Raw genomic sequence first — 19,303 nt, 5'->3', positions numbered from 1 at the left:
GTTGGTAAAAAGATATGAGTTCTGAAATGCATATACCTACCAGCCCGGCCCTACAGGCATCTCAGGCTGACCAAACCTTCTAACCAAACACTCCTGTCCTGGCTGGCCTCCAGGGACGCTGGAGATGAAAGTGGAGAACTTGAAGGAGAATTCTTTATTGATGCAGTGACTAGGATATACCTACCCTTTTGCAATAGAAAATGATGAAGAACCTTGCAGAACCTTTTCCTGTGTCCCCAAATCATTGTGCTGGCATAGATATGACTCTGAAACACATTTCAGCAATCAATTCTGCTTTAGTTTTCACACAGTAAAGTGCAAAACATTATGTATGACCCTTCTAATTATAAAATTGCAAGAACCATTAAAACTGCAAGGATAGATTTCAAGCCAATTAATACCACAAGTATTAATTGCTGATTGTATCTATGATCCCCTTCAGCGCTGTGGAAATCACAAATAGCAGTGGGAAGCTGAAGAATCTGGAGCAAACATGTTAAGCAATATAAGCAATTCAGAAATCTAAGTGCTTTTAAGGCTACAAAGGATGCCTAAAACCCTTCTGGGTGAGATATGAAAGTGGCACCAAAAGAGGTCATGACAGTTACAGAACAAAGTTGTTGCTATGTATACTAGCAGGGCATAAATGTATGCCTTGAACCTGTCCAATTGACTGCATAACAGTCATCTGTATGCCAATTGCTTGCCGTACTGTCCCTGGTTACAAATAACTCTTCTGACATGCAGTAATAATCTGCACGTTGCTGTTGCAAATAGATACACCCAGATTAATGTGGAACATGAGAAACTACTTTTATACTGCATGCTCCTCTATTCTGTTTCCTGGAGAGAGCTATTTCTGGTCGCTGGAAGCACTTTTTAATGGGAGCGTACAGAACTGGACATTACCCTCTTGTTTTACAGCAGGTGTTCTGGACTTAACAGCAAGAAATTCTGCAATTAACCCAGAGGCTTATTGATCTGGAACGACAGAGAGAAAAACAGTGTGTTTTTCTTGGTCATAGGATGTCCATAAGCCACCAATACGATGTTGCTGTGGAAAAAAAAGGGAAATACAATTATGAAGTGCATCAAGTGAAGTATTTCCACTAGTCTTCAAAATGAATGGGTCTTGAAGTGGATTCATAGAATAATCACAAGAATGTACAGGCTTTTCAACAGATAGGAAAAAGGAAAGATTTGGTTTTGAATCCAAAAAGCATCATCTCAAGCACCATTAAGTTAAAATTGTTTGTGTATAAACACAAGCTGAAAATAGAGATTGATGCTTGTTTGTCCTAGAAGAGACTTTTGGTAAGAGCTATGAGAACAAAGACAGCATTAGATCTAGATATTGTAAAATATGAAAATATTAATTTGATCTATTTTGGAAGTGACTTTATATCTTAGCTACAGTGGAGGAATTAAACAATTAATGAAAGAAGCCTTTTCAGTCAGATTATGGTGAAACTGTTATTTTACTTATACATTCTGTAGCAGAAAATGAAACATAGAATAAAGCAGTTAACTTTTAAAAACACCTTGGGGAATGTCTATACTGACATTTTAATGACAACCAGTTTTGTACAAGCAACATTTGCACATATAGTGGAGAGCTGCCAAAGAAGACAAACAAAGGGAGATTCAGATACTGCTGTGAACAGCATGGCCAGTGGTCTCTCCCAGTGCAATCTGCAATTTTCTAGGCAGACAAAGCCTGCAAAAGGAGCACTCCCCCTGAGAAGGGCAAGCCCTTGCCATGGATATTCTGTCTCTGTCAAAAGACAGAACAAAGAGCTGCATGAGCTACTAGCCCAACCCTGCAGGGGACTTACACCTTCAGACAAGAATTTTGCAGCCTTTTCCTGAGGAACAATAGAATTTGGATGGTTTGCTATGGGAAGATATCTTTACAAAACAAACAAAAGATATCATGCTTGATGAAGGGCAGACTGCTCTATCATATCCACAGTAAAACCAGCCTCCAGGGTTTTAAAGTTCATGGTATCAGAGTCCTGCAGTGTGCAACAGGTAAGATCCTCTCATTGTTACATCACCTTTCAAGTTCTTACAAATCTGAAAGATTAAAAAGACAAAAGCAGTCCCCTCTTCCCAAAAAAAAGATTGTCATCTATAGTGAATTTATTTCCAGGAAATTCTTTATGGTTTTAACACCTAGAAGCAGAAAAAGAGATGTGTTTGCCACAAGGCATGTAGCTGGCTGAGTGTCATGCAGTCAATCAGACCTTATTTGAGAGCACATTTTGAGAAATCTCTGTATCCACTTGTCTCAAAAGTATTCCATTATGGACCTATGCTGCAGTTACAGAAATACACCGGGAGCAGTGAAAAACAGCTGCTCAGTCTCTACTATTCCACGCAGTAAACAAGCACACTGAAAACCTTTTTACAACCCATGCAGCTCTGCACTATGGCAGGCTCTTGGCTTGTCTGTTTGAAAACAAATCCACTCCTCTGCCTAATAAATCTGAAAAGAAATCAAAGAGTTAAGTGAATGCTGAAGCACTTTTCTGAAGTTCTTAGCTCAGAAGCAGCATTTGTAGTTGAAACTTTATGGGAAATTTTTTTGCTTGGATACAGCAAAAGTATCTGCTCTACCTCATATGTTTCTCAGTGTTTCTTTTTCTACCTCTTTCATCATTTGCTTGGAGCAGATTTTATTCATCGAACCTGGAGAAGATGCAGAGGAAAAGGGATTTGCTTATGTTGTTTACAACTCTTAGATGTCTTTATTCTGACTTGTTTGTGTACTGCCACTAGCATATAAGCCGTGAACAGAACAAGAGCCAATAGTGAGCTCTGCAGGGACAATAAAAAGCTTCCCAGGTATCCTTGAAGATGCAAAAGAGATTGCTCACATTGTGAACAAGTATGACAGCAGAGATAAAACAGACACAGTTAGTAGCTGGGAACCTGTGGTCTATGCTAATGATACGTCAAAAAGCAGTATAAAGTTTTCCCTGCAGGTGATCAGGGAGATGAAACATTATAAATTAGCAGAAAAGAGGTCTGATTTGAGTCTTCTCCTCATCCATGTCTTAATGCCTCCTGTGGAATTAATTTTCCACAAGAAAAAACGAAAGCAAAGACAGAATGGCGTGCCTTAAAGACTTTTTGACACCTTTCTATTCCTCTGCACTCTGTGCAAGAAATATTCCCTGTTAAAAACCTGACTAGCCTCTTTATGTCACTAATATTCTGGTATTCTAGCTGATCCCTTAATTAACTGACTTTTAAATCCAGCTTTTAAAGAAAACTAGTTAAGTATAAAGGACTTGGAAGGGCTTTGTTGGTTGGTTTTGTTGTTGTTGTTGTTACTGTTGTTTTTTTCCTGTTACACTGTGTTTTTTGTTGTTGTTGCTGTTGCTTGTTTGTTCGCTTGTTTTTAATAGACACTTTCCAATCATTATACTTTCTTGCAACCCCTGACCAAGCATGTATTTTTAGTATTATTCTCTCTGCAGCTCCTGGATAATCTAACTTTAGGTCAAGTTGAAAATAAGACAGCTCTGTTTTAAAAAGCTTAAAATGGTGCCGCCTGCTTTGAACAAACATGAGAACCTTTTGCTTTCCCCTCAGCTGCAGAGCTTCAGAGATGTAATTTATTGATTGATCTCTTTCTATGAACTTTAATAAAACTTCTCTCTGTTTCGTACCTGGAAGAATAGTTCTTAGAATAATTTCCAATTGCTTTTCACTCTAAAACATGCTCTGGTTAATTATTAGTCCCTTTACATAATTTGCTGGACAGTGTTTTTGGTTTATGCCAGTTAACATTTCCTTAAACAGATGGATGCTAGTATATCACATAGCCCATAAGACTTCTGTTAAGGTGGATCTACCTAAGTGAAAGCCAGCTTCATTTCAGTAACATTTGCTAATGGGTGTAAATGCTCCAATTATTTTATGTCAGGATTATGAACTTATCTTGTTTATATACGTAGAATGGTTCTGCAAAACTTTTGCCCTGTGTTCAGTTTATGGCTGGGAACACTGAGCTTATGGAATGAGACTCTTATGCACTAAAAATATGAGAAATTAAATGCTTTAACTTAAGTAATTGCTACTTCTGCAAAAAGCAAGATGGTTATTTAATTTTTATACTAGTAAAAACATCTTTGCAAAATTAAATAGTGTGCTTCCTAAGACATGTTGGCTAGAATCACCTCAGATTTCTAAATGAAAGTAGAAATATAATCTTATGTTCTTAGACTGATCCAATAAATGCAAATTTAAATGTGGGCCGTTTCTCTTTAGCTGTAATACAGTTGTCATTGAAAAAGCCAAATTCGCTTACATTTTCATTATTTCAAGAGTGGAAAATGAGTAATGAGAAGTTCTGTGGGCTCTAGGAACTGCTGGGAAGTCCAACAGAGCAGTATACCTGTCTTTGCAGTGAGGTAGCCCAGAGAGCACACCTCCAACTTCACCCAGTTATAACAGCCTTCTGAGTCCACAGGTGCTCCAGCACTCTGCACCCAGGAATACTCACTCAAGACAAAGCTCAGCCCTGAGTTTATTCTCTACACTTGTGCAGTTTCCAGATCTTTGTGGATCTAGATCTTCCTATCTGTATCTATGACCACGTGGATGTGGGTGGGTGTATCCTGACATTCAGAGTGATTTTGCATAGCAACAGAATGGCTTTCCAGAGCCCTTTATCCACATAGGAGCCCCTGAAATCATGGGAAGTACCTACTGAAAAAAGCATTAAAAACCAAGAAACAAATACTGTCCATTCCCCGCTGTAAATCAGAGCAGCACTATTGCAAGGAATGTAATACAAAGAATAAAAATACTCAGCCAAAATCACAATTTTCACAGAGTTGTTCATTCTCAGAGGCCTACAAAGTCTACAGGAGAGAGGTACTTGTACATTTAGATCCATCACCTTCCCCATCTTCCGCATTGTGCACGCTGGAAGCTTTGTGTGCAAATAAGGTGACACGCAGAGCAGGACAGCTGGTGTGCTGCCAGACCCCTGCAGAGAGCTGCTGCCTTCCTCATCTCCACACACAGAATGGGCAGTGCTGGCTGTGACATAGCACAGCTATCCAGCAGCGTTCATGGTGGGGAAAGGCAGAACAGACACAGTGTAGGTTATTACTCTAAGCATCTATAGCTGAACTGTAAAAAAAAATTGTTCTGCTGTTAGAAAACTCATTCATTGTTGGTGGAGGTGCTGTGGAAATCAGAAAACAGAATTTCTGTCAGCACTCGTGAAAAAAGGAAATTTGTCTCATCTCACCTTCTGAAAAAAATTATGAGTCTAAACACAAAAAAATGTAGCATTTTTTTTAAATTGCACAGAAGAGTTGTGACAGTTCTCAACACACTCTCAAAGGTTACCATAGTACCTCAAGGTCAGCAGTATAAGAGGAGTTACCCAAAGTAAAACACCACCCATGATGATTAATATGAGGGTGAGTCACTGTGAACCCCCTGAATGTTTCTGCATGGCGAAAGCACGCTCAGACATGGGTGTATCTGTCACTTTGCTGAATCAGAGCCAGTTGCTCTAAAACTGGAAGTACCAGCTGATAGCATGCTAACATCTTTTTTAATCTAACACCAGGCCTTGGCAGCTCACGTCCTTCCTTCATCTGTTCTGACATTTCTACTCAACTCCTACACAATGACCAGAATAAGTTGATCTTAGAGGTAATCGCACTTCTGTGCTACCCAATGCCTAAGTACTGGTGCAGCAAGAAGAATATCAGACATCCAGAAAGCACAGAGTTAGCGAACTCATCCCATCCGTAGTTTTGTGCTGTCTCCCTGTGATGTCCCTGCAATCTCCAGAAAAATGTTTGTGCTTATAGCATCCTAGCTGCTTATGGCTAACCTACCTGTAAAGGAAGCGTCATGAAAGTTCATCTCTTCCTATCGTAATTATACATGTCATTTCACAATTCCATCATGTTGGTATGCATCCACTGGAGAGGAGTCCCTTCCAAGCATTGCTGCTTGCTGATGAGAAAAAAAACATCACCGACAGATTTATGATAGAAACCAAAAAGCATATTGATTGCTCTATTTCTTCTTGTGTACACAGGGCATCCTCACAGAGCGTGAAAAGCCAACCAAGTATATTCACAGGAACACCTCTGCTCTTAAATGCTCTGCTGAGCCTGAGCCTTGACAAATGTCCTCAGACTCCCTGTACCTGCCTCCCAAGTGCATCTTTCAAGGATGCAGATGTAATAAAAGCCAGATCTGTCTTGTCCTACCGTGACTCAGGTTTCTTAGCCTTAGTAATGCTAAGAGCTATGTACAACTGTATCCTTTCCCTTAAGCCACTGAGGCAGCATTCCCAGAGTTGGCATCTATATTTTTCCCTTACTGTTCTCAGCCCACTGTACTCTTATTGTTGTTCTCATAGTCTTGTCTTTGCAAATTCTGAGAGCTGTACAGTGGGTTCTCAGTCACAAGAGGGGTACCACTGGCATGCAAATCAACTCTCATTGCCCCTTTTCTTTCATTCCATTTTGAAGATTTTGCTTTATATTTTACAAATCCAATGCATAGTGCACAGTGAAACAGTTCGTAGCCATAATAATCCTCAGCACACATTAACCAATAATTGATGTATGGCAACATGTAACAACCAGACCACCAGCCACTTACGCTCATTTGACACCAGAGCCCAGAAACAAAGAACTAAGTAGACTCAAGATACGCAATATTTCATCTGGATATGTGCTGCACAGGCTCCACTACAAACACAACTGCTGCATGTCAGTGCACATAACAGACAAAGGTTAAGGCTTAAAACTGGACTGACTGTCAGCATGGATGCGATACTAGGAATAACGGAAAGTCCTTAATACAGCAACAATATTTCTGGAAATCACAGGAGTAATCTGTCATATACATCTGAAACAGGTCATTAATCATACTACCTATAAGCTCTATTTTTTTTTCCTCAAATGTTCTTTTAAAATAATACAGATATAAATGAAGAAGACACTGTTGGCCTAAAAGACTAGTAATCTCTTGGCATTTCAATGCTTCTGCAGTTCTGCTTTCTCAAGAGAGAAAGAGCACTGCTTCCTCTGCTGCTTTAGGAAAAGGTAATGCAATGGTCACAAAATCTTACTATATGGTTCGGTAGTCACAGTGGCATCAGTTACTGGCAAAGTCAGAAAATACCAACTGAAATATAAAGCTGTGAATAGGATTTCCACTTGAAAGTCTCAGCTTAATTTAGCAGCTCTGGAAGTAGCCAGTCACATACAAAACTATACAGGCACTCTTTTAGGTTTTCTGTGTGGTTTCTCTGGGGAAAAGCAGAAGCCAGGCACTTCTGCATGTAAATGAAGTGTGCTTCTTTTAAGATGCCTATAGAAGAGAGGCAATTTTAGGTTAGATTTCTGTAAAATCCTTCTCTGTGGGAAATGCCATATTGTAATGCATCCTTCCCTGCCCCCTGCAGCATTTCATAAACCCTTCTCTGCAGGAAACTGTATGTTTCAGCTGTCGCGTTCCAAAACTTCACAATTGCTTTACATTTTAACTCGATCATGATATGTTCAGTCTAAACTTCAGTTCTTTCAATGAAGCATGTTTTCCTATTCTCATAGTTAAAAATAAGATTTCTGAATATCATGTTTCATCAGTGAGCGAAATAACATTATAACTCCAATAATGGCACTAGTATGAAAATCACTGTATCATTTTCTTTCCTAGAAGGGTAGAAAAACAAGCCCAATAACATGACATAGAAGAGAGTTTCACAGAAAAACTACTCCCCAAACCGTTCACAGTACCTTCTATTGCTTGCCAACATAGTAAAACTTGATGTCACAAGTACTGTTGACAATAACAGAAGTTCAGGTACATGCCAACCACAAATTTTAAAATATATACCCATTATTTCAAACAGGCTTCTGTTTAGAAAAGTAGCAGATACACGTAAAACTACCTGCACAAACACAGCCTTTAGATTAGTCGTTTTCATTCATAGGAGGATTAAAAAAGCAGTTTTCAGGACCCTGAAATCTTTGAAACCTATTGTCTAAGTAGGACTTCGTATTTAATGCCCCACTCCATTGCAAGGACACTATATATATATATATATATATATATATATAAAAATCACAGAGAAAACATAAGCTGCTGCCTTTCTATACCTAAGGATTAATATTGCCCCTTCTTTGTCTTGGGTGTAGCCTTTTCCTATTCCAAGAATATTTAAGGAATGCACCACTTTAAAACTGACTTTGGTCATGAACACACAGAGGAAGAATCTGGAGGAAATCTCTTTGCTGCCTCAAATAAATAACAACATGCAGAAGACATCAATGCTTACATTTCCTGGGCAGGTTGTTCTCTTCTGGGGCTAGAAAAGCACTGGCAGATAGCAGGAGCAGTGACCTAGATGCATCAGTCTTAGGGCTGCTTTATCTTCTTCAGTCACAGCTTCAGTCTGAATGTGTCCGCAGTAGAAATGTAAACCTCCTGCCTGTCAGCAGAAGAAGGAACTGTGCTGTAAGACCCTGGTACTGCCTGGCAGCCACAAAACCCCCATTAAGAGATTCTGCCTAAGGCTGTAGTCTCAAAGGAGCTACATTATCTTTCTCTCTTGTATGTTCCTCTCCGGAAAGGAAAAGCAAACCAACAAAAAACTTTCAGAAAAGAATCAGTTAAGGCTGTGTTTTTGTGAGGGGGACAATGACTGGTGATAGGACAAGAGGGTATGGCATCAAGTTGCACCAGAGGAGGTTCAGGTTGGATATTAGGAAACATTTCTTCTCAGAAATGTGATGATGCATTGGGACAGGTTGCCCTGGGAGGTAGTGGAGTCACAGTCATAGAATCATAGAATGGCTTGGGTCGAAAGGGACTCCAAGGATCATCAAGCTCCAACTCCCCTGCCACAGGCAGGGCCACCAATCTCATATCTAATACTAGACCAGGCTGCCCAGGGCCCCATCCAACCTGACATTGAACACCCCCAGGGACGGGGCATCCACAACCAACAGTCCCTGGAGAAGTTGAAGAAACTTGTAGATGTGGTACTTAGGGACATGCTTAGTGGGCATGCTGGGGGTTGGCTGATGGTTGGACTACACGATCTTGAGGTATTTTCTAACTCTGATGATTCTGTGACTGTTCATAAATGGAACAGGCACAGCCAGCTCACCACCAAGTCTACTACACAGCCATCATTATCATTTGGCCAGTTTGGGATTTAATTAGCTTCTAACTGGTAACTTAGCACCTGTATATGTTTCTCTTGATATGACATCTCAATTCCTTTACCAGATGAACCTCTCTAAGTGCTCCCTACAACTAACAGCACCAAGATGCAAATGGCTTTTTAAAAATTCTTTCCCATTTCTGTTCCATGGTCTGAAATGCTATTCATCAGCTTTTCACTACTTTGCCTTCATTCCATAAATCAAATAGGAGGATATAAAAAATATTCAACTCACTCGTAATGCTCTGATTGGGCAATGATCCTTGCCTATGCTGAGGTGATGGATTATTGCACTTTTGTTTAAATGATGGTTGTAGAGAGACACCATCGTGGCATGCTATGCTTCCTCTGATGGAGTGCATTAAAAGTGAAAGATGTGACTGCTTGTTTATGTCAGGCTGTGGGCTGTGAACCTCAATTTAAAAGCAAGCCAGTTACTGAAAACAAAAATGAAAAGAAAAAAAGCCTCTAGCATCCTGCCAAACATATCAGCATATGTTTTGTAACAATGCATGAGTGGAGAGTAGAGAAAGTCCTTTGCCAAAACTTGGCTTTCAATGAAAATCAAGAAGCCATGTTGTCTTGGTCTCCTTTTGTTTTCCTCTCTTTATTTCTTTTCTGTGCCTTTTCCCAATCTGTACATTTCATGTATATTTAACCAAGTGACCTTCTACATAACCACAGTCTGCATGAATGTCTGCAAAGCAGCCGGTGGTGCATTTCCACCTGTATTTTCAAGGTCTTCTAACCTGTCTTTGCGAAAATCTTTTTCAAGTTCACCTAATTCGGAGGACATCTTTACAAGGAAGTGCTATAACTACAATTCACCTCAGAACATCAGCTATTTTTGTTTCATGTGCAGATAACAGTTCATTCCCCATCTCCATTCTTAGCACATTTACTTAATTTTCTCAGGCAAACCAGCCAACTGTAAAATCAAATTATTTAAAGAAGATTATAGGATAATGAGCTAGTCAGCATTAGTATAATAATCATAGCAATGTGCAGAATACTGAATATTCTGCTTTTTACTGTAGAAAATATGGCAATATGCTAGTAAGTAAACAGATGAGTTTTCTGGTGGCAAAAATAACTGGTCTCTATGTATTTATCTCTCTTAAGTAATATATTTCATTTTTAACATCACTCAGCGAAATAAAGTTCTACCACTTGATTACGTCAATAGGCATTGACTTACAGAACAAATTTTGAGTGATTTTCTCTTAAAATTCATTCAGGGTCCAGTAAAAATCCACACGAGGCAGTAGAAACAATTCCTACTGCTTTTTGTATGCTGTAGATCATTACCTATAGATTCCAGCTGATCTAGAGCACGATCTTGGAGTAACACTCTAAAGAATGCCTAAGCCACCAACATCAGCACGAAGTGAAAGGCTAACTTTTGAAACTTTCTCCATCCAATGGAATATTAGATGGAGGCCATTCATACTAGAAAATAAAGATTTTCTTATCCCACCTGCCTGTCACATATGACAGTAACTCTAAGGAATGCGCAGGGACAGTGTCAGAGAGATGGTTACTTGCAGAAATCATTGTCTCTCTCTGTGGGACTGTCTCACTTTACAGATCATCTACAAAACTGCTCATAAGAAAACAGTAAATAAAATCAAATACGTAAGAGGTTTTAAAACTCACCTCTTACTTAAACTGATCTTGTTAAACTTAATGCATGTAAAATAATCCCAGATAAGCTTTATAAATTCAGTTCTTACATAGATTTGTTACTTTTTCTAACTGATTGATGTGTCACTTTCAATTTATTCTATTTCAAAAGCACAAAAAGAAACGCAAAAATCCCCATTGATTCCTTTGAGGAATTAAGATGCATCTCTTCTTACAGCTTGAAGTACTTCAGAATGTACCAGTTCATATTCACCCAGTTCCACATAGGAGATTTCAATATAGAGACACTTTCAATGAGATGTGTAAGACATATCCTTCTGGAGTCCTATATGCAGAGCTATGGCAGAAGGGCTGTTTTCAATCTGTGGATGCCATTCAGTGGAATTCTCCAGAGAAAATTATGTACTTTCCAAACATCTACATTTGTAGTACTAAACAGAAAAGTTGTATATTGCCACAGTTTGGGCTGCACAAAACATCCTCCTGTTTTCAGTTAATTGATCCCTGTGTCCACATAAATATGCCCAGTTTTATGCGCTCTCCATCTTTTGACAATGTTTCACTGGGTTAATTTTATTTATTTTGAACAGAACACTGAAACAAATGTTAGATTTAATTTCTTTCTACAGTGTGCATTAAGGATTCAGAGAAAGTTACCGAATAACTATCTTTCCATTAGTCATAGATTTAATGAACATTCATTAGTATTTCTGATGTATTTAAATTAGAATGCCTCCTCTCTACAGTACAATGCTGATTTTCACAGTATATTTTCTGTACTGTAATATATTTAGAAGCTGCATTAGCATTATCAGATAAATCTCACAAACTTCACTGGGACTTAGGCACAAGATTAAAGTTGTCCTGAGAGGAATAGCTCCTTTGTGCTCATGACTTTTATTTGCTAATCCCACAGATGAAAAGACCTATATGTCACTACTTAATCCTAACGTATTGACCTACACAGCTTCCTCCCTTAGGAAAATATTGAGAATCTGAGAAACATTTAACCTGATAATTTTTTTTTGTAAAAATTGAGAGTATGTGATCTGATCCTCTTTATCTCTTACTGAAAATAATTTATAAGTATAAATATATTATTGCATACACATTTATGCATCCTTTGTACAAAGGTTGCCCAAGGAGGGATGCCCCATCCCTGGAGGCATTCAATGCCAGGCTGGATGTGGCTCTGGGCAGCCTGATCTAGTGGTTGGTGACCCTGCACATAGCAGAAGGGTTGAAACTCGATGATCATTGTGATCCTTTTCAACCCAGGCCATTCTATGATTCTATGATATGTTGTACATATATGTACTTACATTCATTTTCCATGTCTTTTTTCAACTGACTCATCTGCATATCTGGAATTTTCTTTTACTTGTTTTACAAGCTTTAACTATACTGAGTAATCCCTCTCTTTCCTCTTAATATTTGTCAAAGGATCTGAAAGACCCACAACAATATCATAAGAAAAAACACTGAAATAGGTTGAAAAATGCCTTCACCATTAGCTCTTGTCATGTCAGGACAGTGGTCTCCCCTTCCCTATTTTTTGCTGCAGGCAAAACACAAAGATGCCATGCCCTTTGTTTCATAATTTTTATACAAAATATATTTTAAAAAAAGGGCTGGATGCAGTGTAAGAGCAACATGTTAACTACATAAACCTATCAGAAGTGTCATTACTGCTGCATAGCACAAAGTGATTAGAGCATGAGAGATGGTAAGAGCCAATTTTTAAAAACATGCTGTGATTCATTTGAGTACAGAAGATGTAAAATACATTGTCTGGGCAGTCAATAAGTAGAGCTAGACAGAGTACCACACAAAGCTAATTTCTAAATAGAATTTTAAGTAATCACTCTCTATTATTTTGCCAGCCATGCACTCTAATGTCTTTGGGGCCTGTCTGGGACAATTAGAGGGATCAATCAACAGCCACTCATTAAAAATTATCTACCTTGTATTTACAAATAAAATTTACACAGATGATTCACAAGTCACAAAAAAACAGTAAATATCAGAAATTATCAGAAATTTGCTCATGCCAGATCTTCCCAAATAACAGACTTGTTTTTTTCTTTCCCTCATCTGCTTCCTCTTTGTTGTTTTGAAGGCAATATCCTCATGTTTGACCTCCAAACAAACAACAACTAAGCCAATCAGGAAACCCTACTGGCAGGAAACATCAACCCATCAAATATGAATCAGTTCAATCTTTAAGTCAGCAAATCGGTTTCCTGTGATTTCAGAAGGAATTCAGTTAGTCCAGGAGGTTGTGCTTTCCCTGTGGTACTTCCCCTGTACACTTGCAGTTGCGTAGCAGCTACACCCTATCTTTCTTCACCAGGTATCCATGTCCACTCCAAATTTTGATAAGTATTCCTGGAATGATTCAGTGATTCATTTTTCCAAGTCAGCAGCAAACATGTAATAAGGAGAAATTAAACTATTTTTTTTTTTTACTGTAATATAGAAAAAGAGATGTCTAATTGAAAAATTTTTTATGGAAGAAAAAACATCTCCAAAAATACACATAAAGAATCCATTCCATGACAAACAGCTCAACAAAACTTTACTGTACTCCCAGCTATGTAATTCAATGAACTGGAAATATAAAAGATCAAGATATTACACAGAACTGTACTTCAGGTGTACACAGATGTTTGCAATAAAACTTTGTCTTAGTCCAGTGCTAGGAATTATACTGGTGCTGAGAAATTAAAGTGATGTGTTTAAGTAGGACATCCTTCCTGAAACAAGAAACAGTAACACCCCAATGGGACTGCGTTGTGGTTTAATGCAACAGGTGACTCAGCCCCACACAGCAGCAAAAGAGAGATGAACTCCCATCCCCATCAAAACTCCTTCCCCAAGATGTCATATGATGTGGAATATTCCTTTTGCAATTTAAGTCATTTGTCCTAGTTCTGTTCCCTCCCAGCTCCTTGGGCTCTGCTTAGCACACAACTATAAACACCAACATGTTATCAGCATTGTTTTTCTCCTAGAAAAACATAGCTTCATACAAGACACGCTGAAGAAGACAATTCTGTCCCACCTGAAAGTAGGACAGACTGTTGCAAAATCATCTATATTGGGACCTAACAATATGCCACACCAAGTAAAACTAGATCCTTCAATTCTTTTCCAACGAACACTGAGGATTTTGTACTTGATTTTTAGCTTTACTCCAGTGCTTGGAAATGAAAAACATCTCTTGAAATTGCTCATGCCATCACAAGTGGGTACAGAGCGTTGTTATTGCATAAAATTAAATATCTTTCTATGCAAATAAATACTTACCACAAAGGAAAGGTAAGTGAACTGCTTTGATCAAGGTTTCTCCACACAGTACACAACCGATTGTTGTATGCTGAATGATAAAATGCCAAACTACTGTCACTGAACTTTAGTTCAAAGTATGGATGAGCTGTTCCCTCAGAGTTACATGTATCAAAGTTGTCACAGAGCTTCAGAAAGACTTGTAGAACATATGAGAACAGATGTGTTCTATTGTAAACCAGAAACAGTTCATCCATCAGAAGGCAAACCAAAATGATTACTTCTTAAGGTTAAAAAAAAAAAAAGAAGAGGAAACCCTTCCTTCAAGTACAGAGAATTCAAATTATTTGTTAGCATCACAAGACGTAGATATGTCTCGGTCTGCAAAAAAATACCAGAGTTCTTCAGTCTCATTAGGAAGCCTTGACACTTTAAAACAGGTCCAGTGAAATCTGGGAAAGATCACAGCCTACAGCAAGACAAGTTCAGAAGTGTAACAGAGAAGTGTTTTCCTTCTCTCTCAGATAGATTTGATTGCAGCTGGGCTGAGGAATAGGGGATTGCAGTTTCATAAGACATTTCAGGTCCAAGTAGAAATAAAAGCACTCTGAAACAATAATGAAGTAATAGTAAGAGAAAATAGAAGATAACCAGTGAACTGTGCCCTAACATACTGACAACGATGCTGATAATCTGCTATGTCCATATCAGATTTCAATATTTTGGCATATTGCTCCCAAACCAACATCATTTCATCATTTGAACAGAAATACTCGATAAGAGATTGCAAAAAATGTATCAAATAATTTTCTCCACAATTATTTTCAATATTATTTGCCATTTAGGAATTTGATCTGTGTCATATAACAGTAAAACACTGGTGTCAACTGCTATTTGGAAACTTCATAACAGTGGACATTTGGCATTGGCAATATTTATAGCAGGCTGATGATGTACTTCGTACCACTTTGCTTCCAAAGTGAACAAGAGCAAGAACAACCCATTTCTAAGTGCACTTGTGCCTGGACTGTGCCTTGTTCCCAATAGATTACATGTCAAATGGTAGATATGCTACATCTACTGATTTCCGGTACCTATTGTACGCTATGTTTGTACTTTTCTTCCAGTGTCACAGTAACCAGACAAAAGCTGAGCAAGCTGACCTGATTTTCCTGCATGTGAAAGGCCTGCCAAAAGTACTTCAGACTGCTTAATTTATTCCTCATGAGAACACAGAAAGAGCTCGGTAACATTTATTGTTTATTGCACCTATCATTCTCTTCTTGTAAGCAACAGAAGTAAAGAGAAGGAAAGATTTATATTCCAGACCAACTAGATAGAATGGAAAATTAATAGATTTCAGTTATCTGAAAACAGAATGTTTTGAAAATTCATTTAAAAGATTAATGTCTTTTTCTAAAGATATTAGATATTGGTGCTCTAAGGGGTTAATGTTACCCCACAAATTAAGAGTTTAATTAAGTGTTTGATGTTTTAAAACCATTCCCCTTTGTCCTATTGCTATCTACACATGTAGAAAGTTGATGTTTTTAAGCTCCCTTTAAATATTGGAAGGCTACAACAAGCTCTCCCCACAGACTACTCTTTTCCAGCCTCAGAAATTAAATTTGTTTCACTGAAAATAAAATAATGAACAATACCCATTTTGGAGAAAGCCCAACTTTTTTTTTTTTTTTAATGGTCATTATACCAAAACAGTTGCTTTTACTCTAGCTATAGCCATACTTTTTCTAGATACAGACTGCTTGAAGACCCCCCCCCAAAAAAATAGGTGGTCCAACATGCATCTCAGATAACAGAATTGCAATGACATGAACAGACTCATTCAAAATGTCAGTGAAAGACATACAGAGATAAAATGCTGACTAATTAGCAAAATGCAGGGAGGGGTACAATGATGTGATTCTGAAAACAATTGGGAAAAAATCTTTTTAGAAAATGTCAACACAAAGAGGGAATTATAGTAAATAAACTAGAAGAGTGAAAGGTGAGAGATTCACATTCACTTTCACCTCGGCTACAAACATCCTGAATAACTCTGGACAACTCAAGTGGATTGATATTTCTTAATCTGTGCATATTTGTGCATTAAATTTCACAGTTCCAACAAAATTAGTACTTTACATGTCTAACGGTCAATGCATTTTGACATCTCAGATACACATTTACAAGTCTAAATGCCTCTACTTGAAAACAACTGTAATCTTAGTGCCTCAGCTTTCATGCTGATTGTGTAGTAGATGCTAAAAGATGTGTTGCATTGGCTGAAAAACTGATGGATTAATGATGATAATGATAGCAATGATGACTAAAAGATGAAAACCCTAAAATGAAGTAATGTGCCAAAACATCAGTGATATGGCAGACATCATGCTGAGGCCCCGAGGAAAGATCGTTCCATTTTACACAGCATTAACGTGACCATTAGAATGATAATTTAAATTGTTTGCAATACAATATCTTCTGCTAAGACTATTTTAATGTGGAAAAAAATATAGCAATGGATAGATTATTGTTAGATGAACAATTTCCACTTAGTCTTACTTGGATATAAATAAAATAGATGAACACACATGCACATGTACACAGATTTACAAGTAGACACAAAACCAAGGCTAACCACTTATCCTGAGTTCATTTAAATGTGGTTTATAACTTCTGCAGGACCTAGGCTGCATACTGATGCCCTTACACTACACCCAATTCCTACACATTAGAAGAGCATGCACAACAAAAAACGACATAAACGATCTCATTTTTTCATGCCACTCTTGCCTATGAAGCAAATCTGTGGCCTCACCTGGGTTGTGCAGGATGTGCCTCAGCCGTGTCCAATGACTACACAGCAGAGGTTGGGCTGCCAAGGCTTCAGGGCCATTGTAATGGTGGACCTTTCCTATATCAAAAAAGAGAAGCCTAAGCATAGCAGTGGCTTTGAAAATAAATTTCAGAGTAATTTCTCATGCTAGTTCTTACTTCAGGAGCTATTTCAGGTTTTTCTGTTTCATCTTACTGGCGCCTGAAGTTCAAACAACCTTTCTGACTGCAGCAAAGGTCACAGACTGAGGTGTACTTCCCAATAGGAGCAACTGGAGAGATGAAAAATAATGTAATGCTGAAATTAAGTACCATTTTTTTCTTTAATGTCAGGGTATGATTTTGAAAAGAAAAAGTGTACATAAAAGATAAAAATTCTTCCTTACTGACAGACTCATGTGCAGTAGTTTCTCCTATTTCACTGTTATTTGCTATAATTACATTTATTGTGCTTGTTTCCTCATGCTGACCACTTGCCTGCTTACACAGTGCTGGAGACTGTACTAACAGAATTACAGGCAGCTGCAGCCCTGCACTGAACAAGGGCTGCACACAGAGATAGAGATGGAGCTCAATATGATGAAAACAAATGTCATGCTTGACAAAATCCCTGTGTTACCTAAGGTGGTGTGAGCTAAATAGGAGCAGAGCGGGGTATAGCCCAGGTATATTCCAAAGTTAAGAGGAAGAAACTGCAGAAGAAAGAAGGGTTGGAATAAACCACCAGTCCACGTAAAACGAGGACAGTCCTGCCTGAACTGATGCTTTTTTTCATTACCTTTTCAGAGATGGGTTCATTGCAACTGCTTCTGCTCATTGAAGTCTCTAGCAATCTTCTACTTGCAGGAATTGTTGCCTACCAAATTCATTCTGGGACAGTGCCAAGGATTAATGATATCATATCATACCCATAATGAAGAACAGGATTTCTACAAATTAGACCAAGAACACAATCAGTACTTTCTGAGTTTTGGCACAAAATTTCATAGTATGCCTGAGTTAGGGCATGGTTGATACCACACTAATAAAGAAGAGAAACCAACAGACCATCACAGAGATTATGTGTTCTAGCAATTTTTATTTGTAAGATAACACTATAATAGAGGTATCCTGCTATCTGTGATTTAGAGAAACTATGGAGACACTCCCAATTAAAGTGGAGACCAAGCCACCAGAGCAGCATCAACAATCATGAACACACTTGGACTTACCTTACCTTTGCATGGCTGACCATTTGGCTTAATAGCAGAATTTCAGTTAAGCAGAACTGTTCTGACCAGCTCATTCAGAAAACACTACTGAAATCAAAATATCTCCTCTTTTTCATGAAAATAAATACTATGGATAAGTTTAATTTAGTTCCTATTTCTCAGAGACCTTCATAGTAAGATTTAAAATATATTTTCTTATATAAATCAGCTGTGCTTGTCCTTTGACCTTCTTCTGTAATTGTTACATAGACTTCAACTGTATTGGCAAACTTCTTCACTCCTGAGCCGTGCAGGTGATGCTGGCTGGGTTGGGCTTTGTTGGGATGTTTCAGTATTTACACCTCAGATTTTCCACTTCTTGTCCTTTTTAACATTAAACCATTGTCTATGATGAAATTTAGTTTTACTTTAAATAGTCCAGGATGTTCACAAGGCACAGCATAAACACAGTGGAAGGATACTTGAGCCATGAAATAACCCATGTGCCTCTTGTCCTATGACTAATTAAACAGAGCACACTGTTGCCTGGAGGCAACTTGTCCAATGTTTACTCAGGGAGATCAAGATTCTCCTGCAGAGCCTTAGCCCAGTTCTAGCTCATGGCTATAAGAAAACAGATGAAATATTTGCAGTTATTGAATAACATTCTACACATAAACACTTACAGCCATCTTCTTTTTATGGGTCTCACTGAATTTCACAGGAAAAAACAAATTTTTACTTTGTGGTTTCATGTTCTAGGAGAAGTACAATAGAAAAACATAGCCACAGACTGCAAACAGCTATAAAAATCAATGTCATTCTAAATCAAAATTGGCAAAGTAGCTGAAACTATGTGCCCTGCAGTGGAGTCCTTATCACAACATATTTGGTTGATCTGACTAAAGGTGGATGCCATCACCCACAAGTCTGACTCAAGAGACAATGGAGATAGCACTAAGTGGGAAACACGTCAACTGAAAAGCCAAAAGTGAAACCATGCAAAGATAATGAATGCACTCAGAAGGCAAAGCTTATGGATCTGAGGGCAAAGCTTCATTTTAAATGTTCCAGACAAGGAAAAGTGCATGAGGAAATGGGCAGCTGCAAAGAGGATAAA

The 19,303-nt window shown here is 38.2% G+C and overlaps 1 long non-coding RNA gene across 1 annotated transcript; it reads left to right on the top strand.

The window, feature by feature from the left end:
- Positions 1 to 8,875: 8,875 nt before the first annotated feature.
- On the top strand, positions 8,876 to 18,265 carry LOC121110893. The gene is made up of 3 exons (XR_005860521.1): positions 8,876 to 9,104; positions 15,283 to 15,401; positions 17,780 to 18,265. It is a non-coding gene; the product is annotated as an uncharacterized LOC121110893 (long non-coding RNA).
- Positions 18,266 to 19,303: the final 1,038 nt, after the last annotated feature.

This window comes from Gallus gallus, chromosome 5 (assembly GCF_016699485.2).
Source record: "Gallus gallus isolate bGalGal1 chromosome 5, bGalGal1.mat.broiler.GRCg7b, whole genome shotgun sequence".
In the NCBI taxonomy this organism is placed as follows: Eukaryota; Metazoa; Chordata; class Aves; order Galliformes; family Phasianidae; genus Gallus; species Gallus gallus.
The sequence above is the reverse complement of the archived record's forward strand: the minus strand, read 5'-3'. Positions and strand labels throughout refer to the sequence as shown.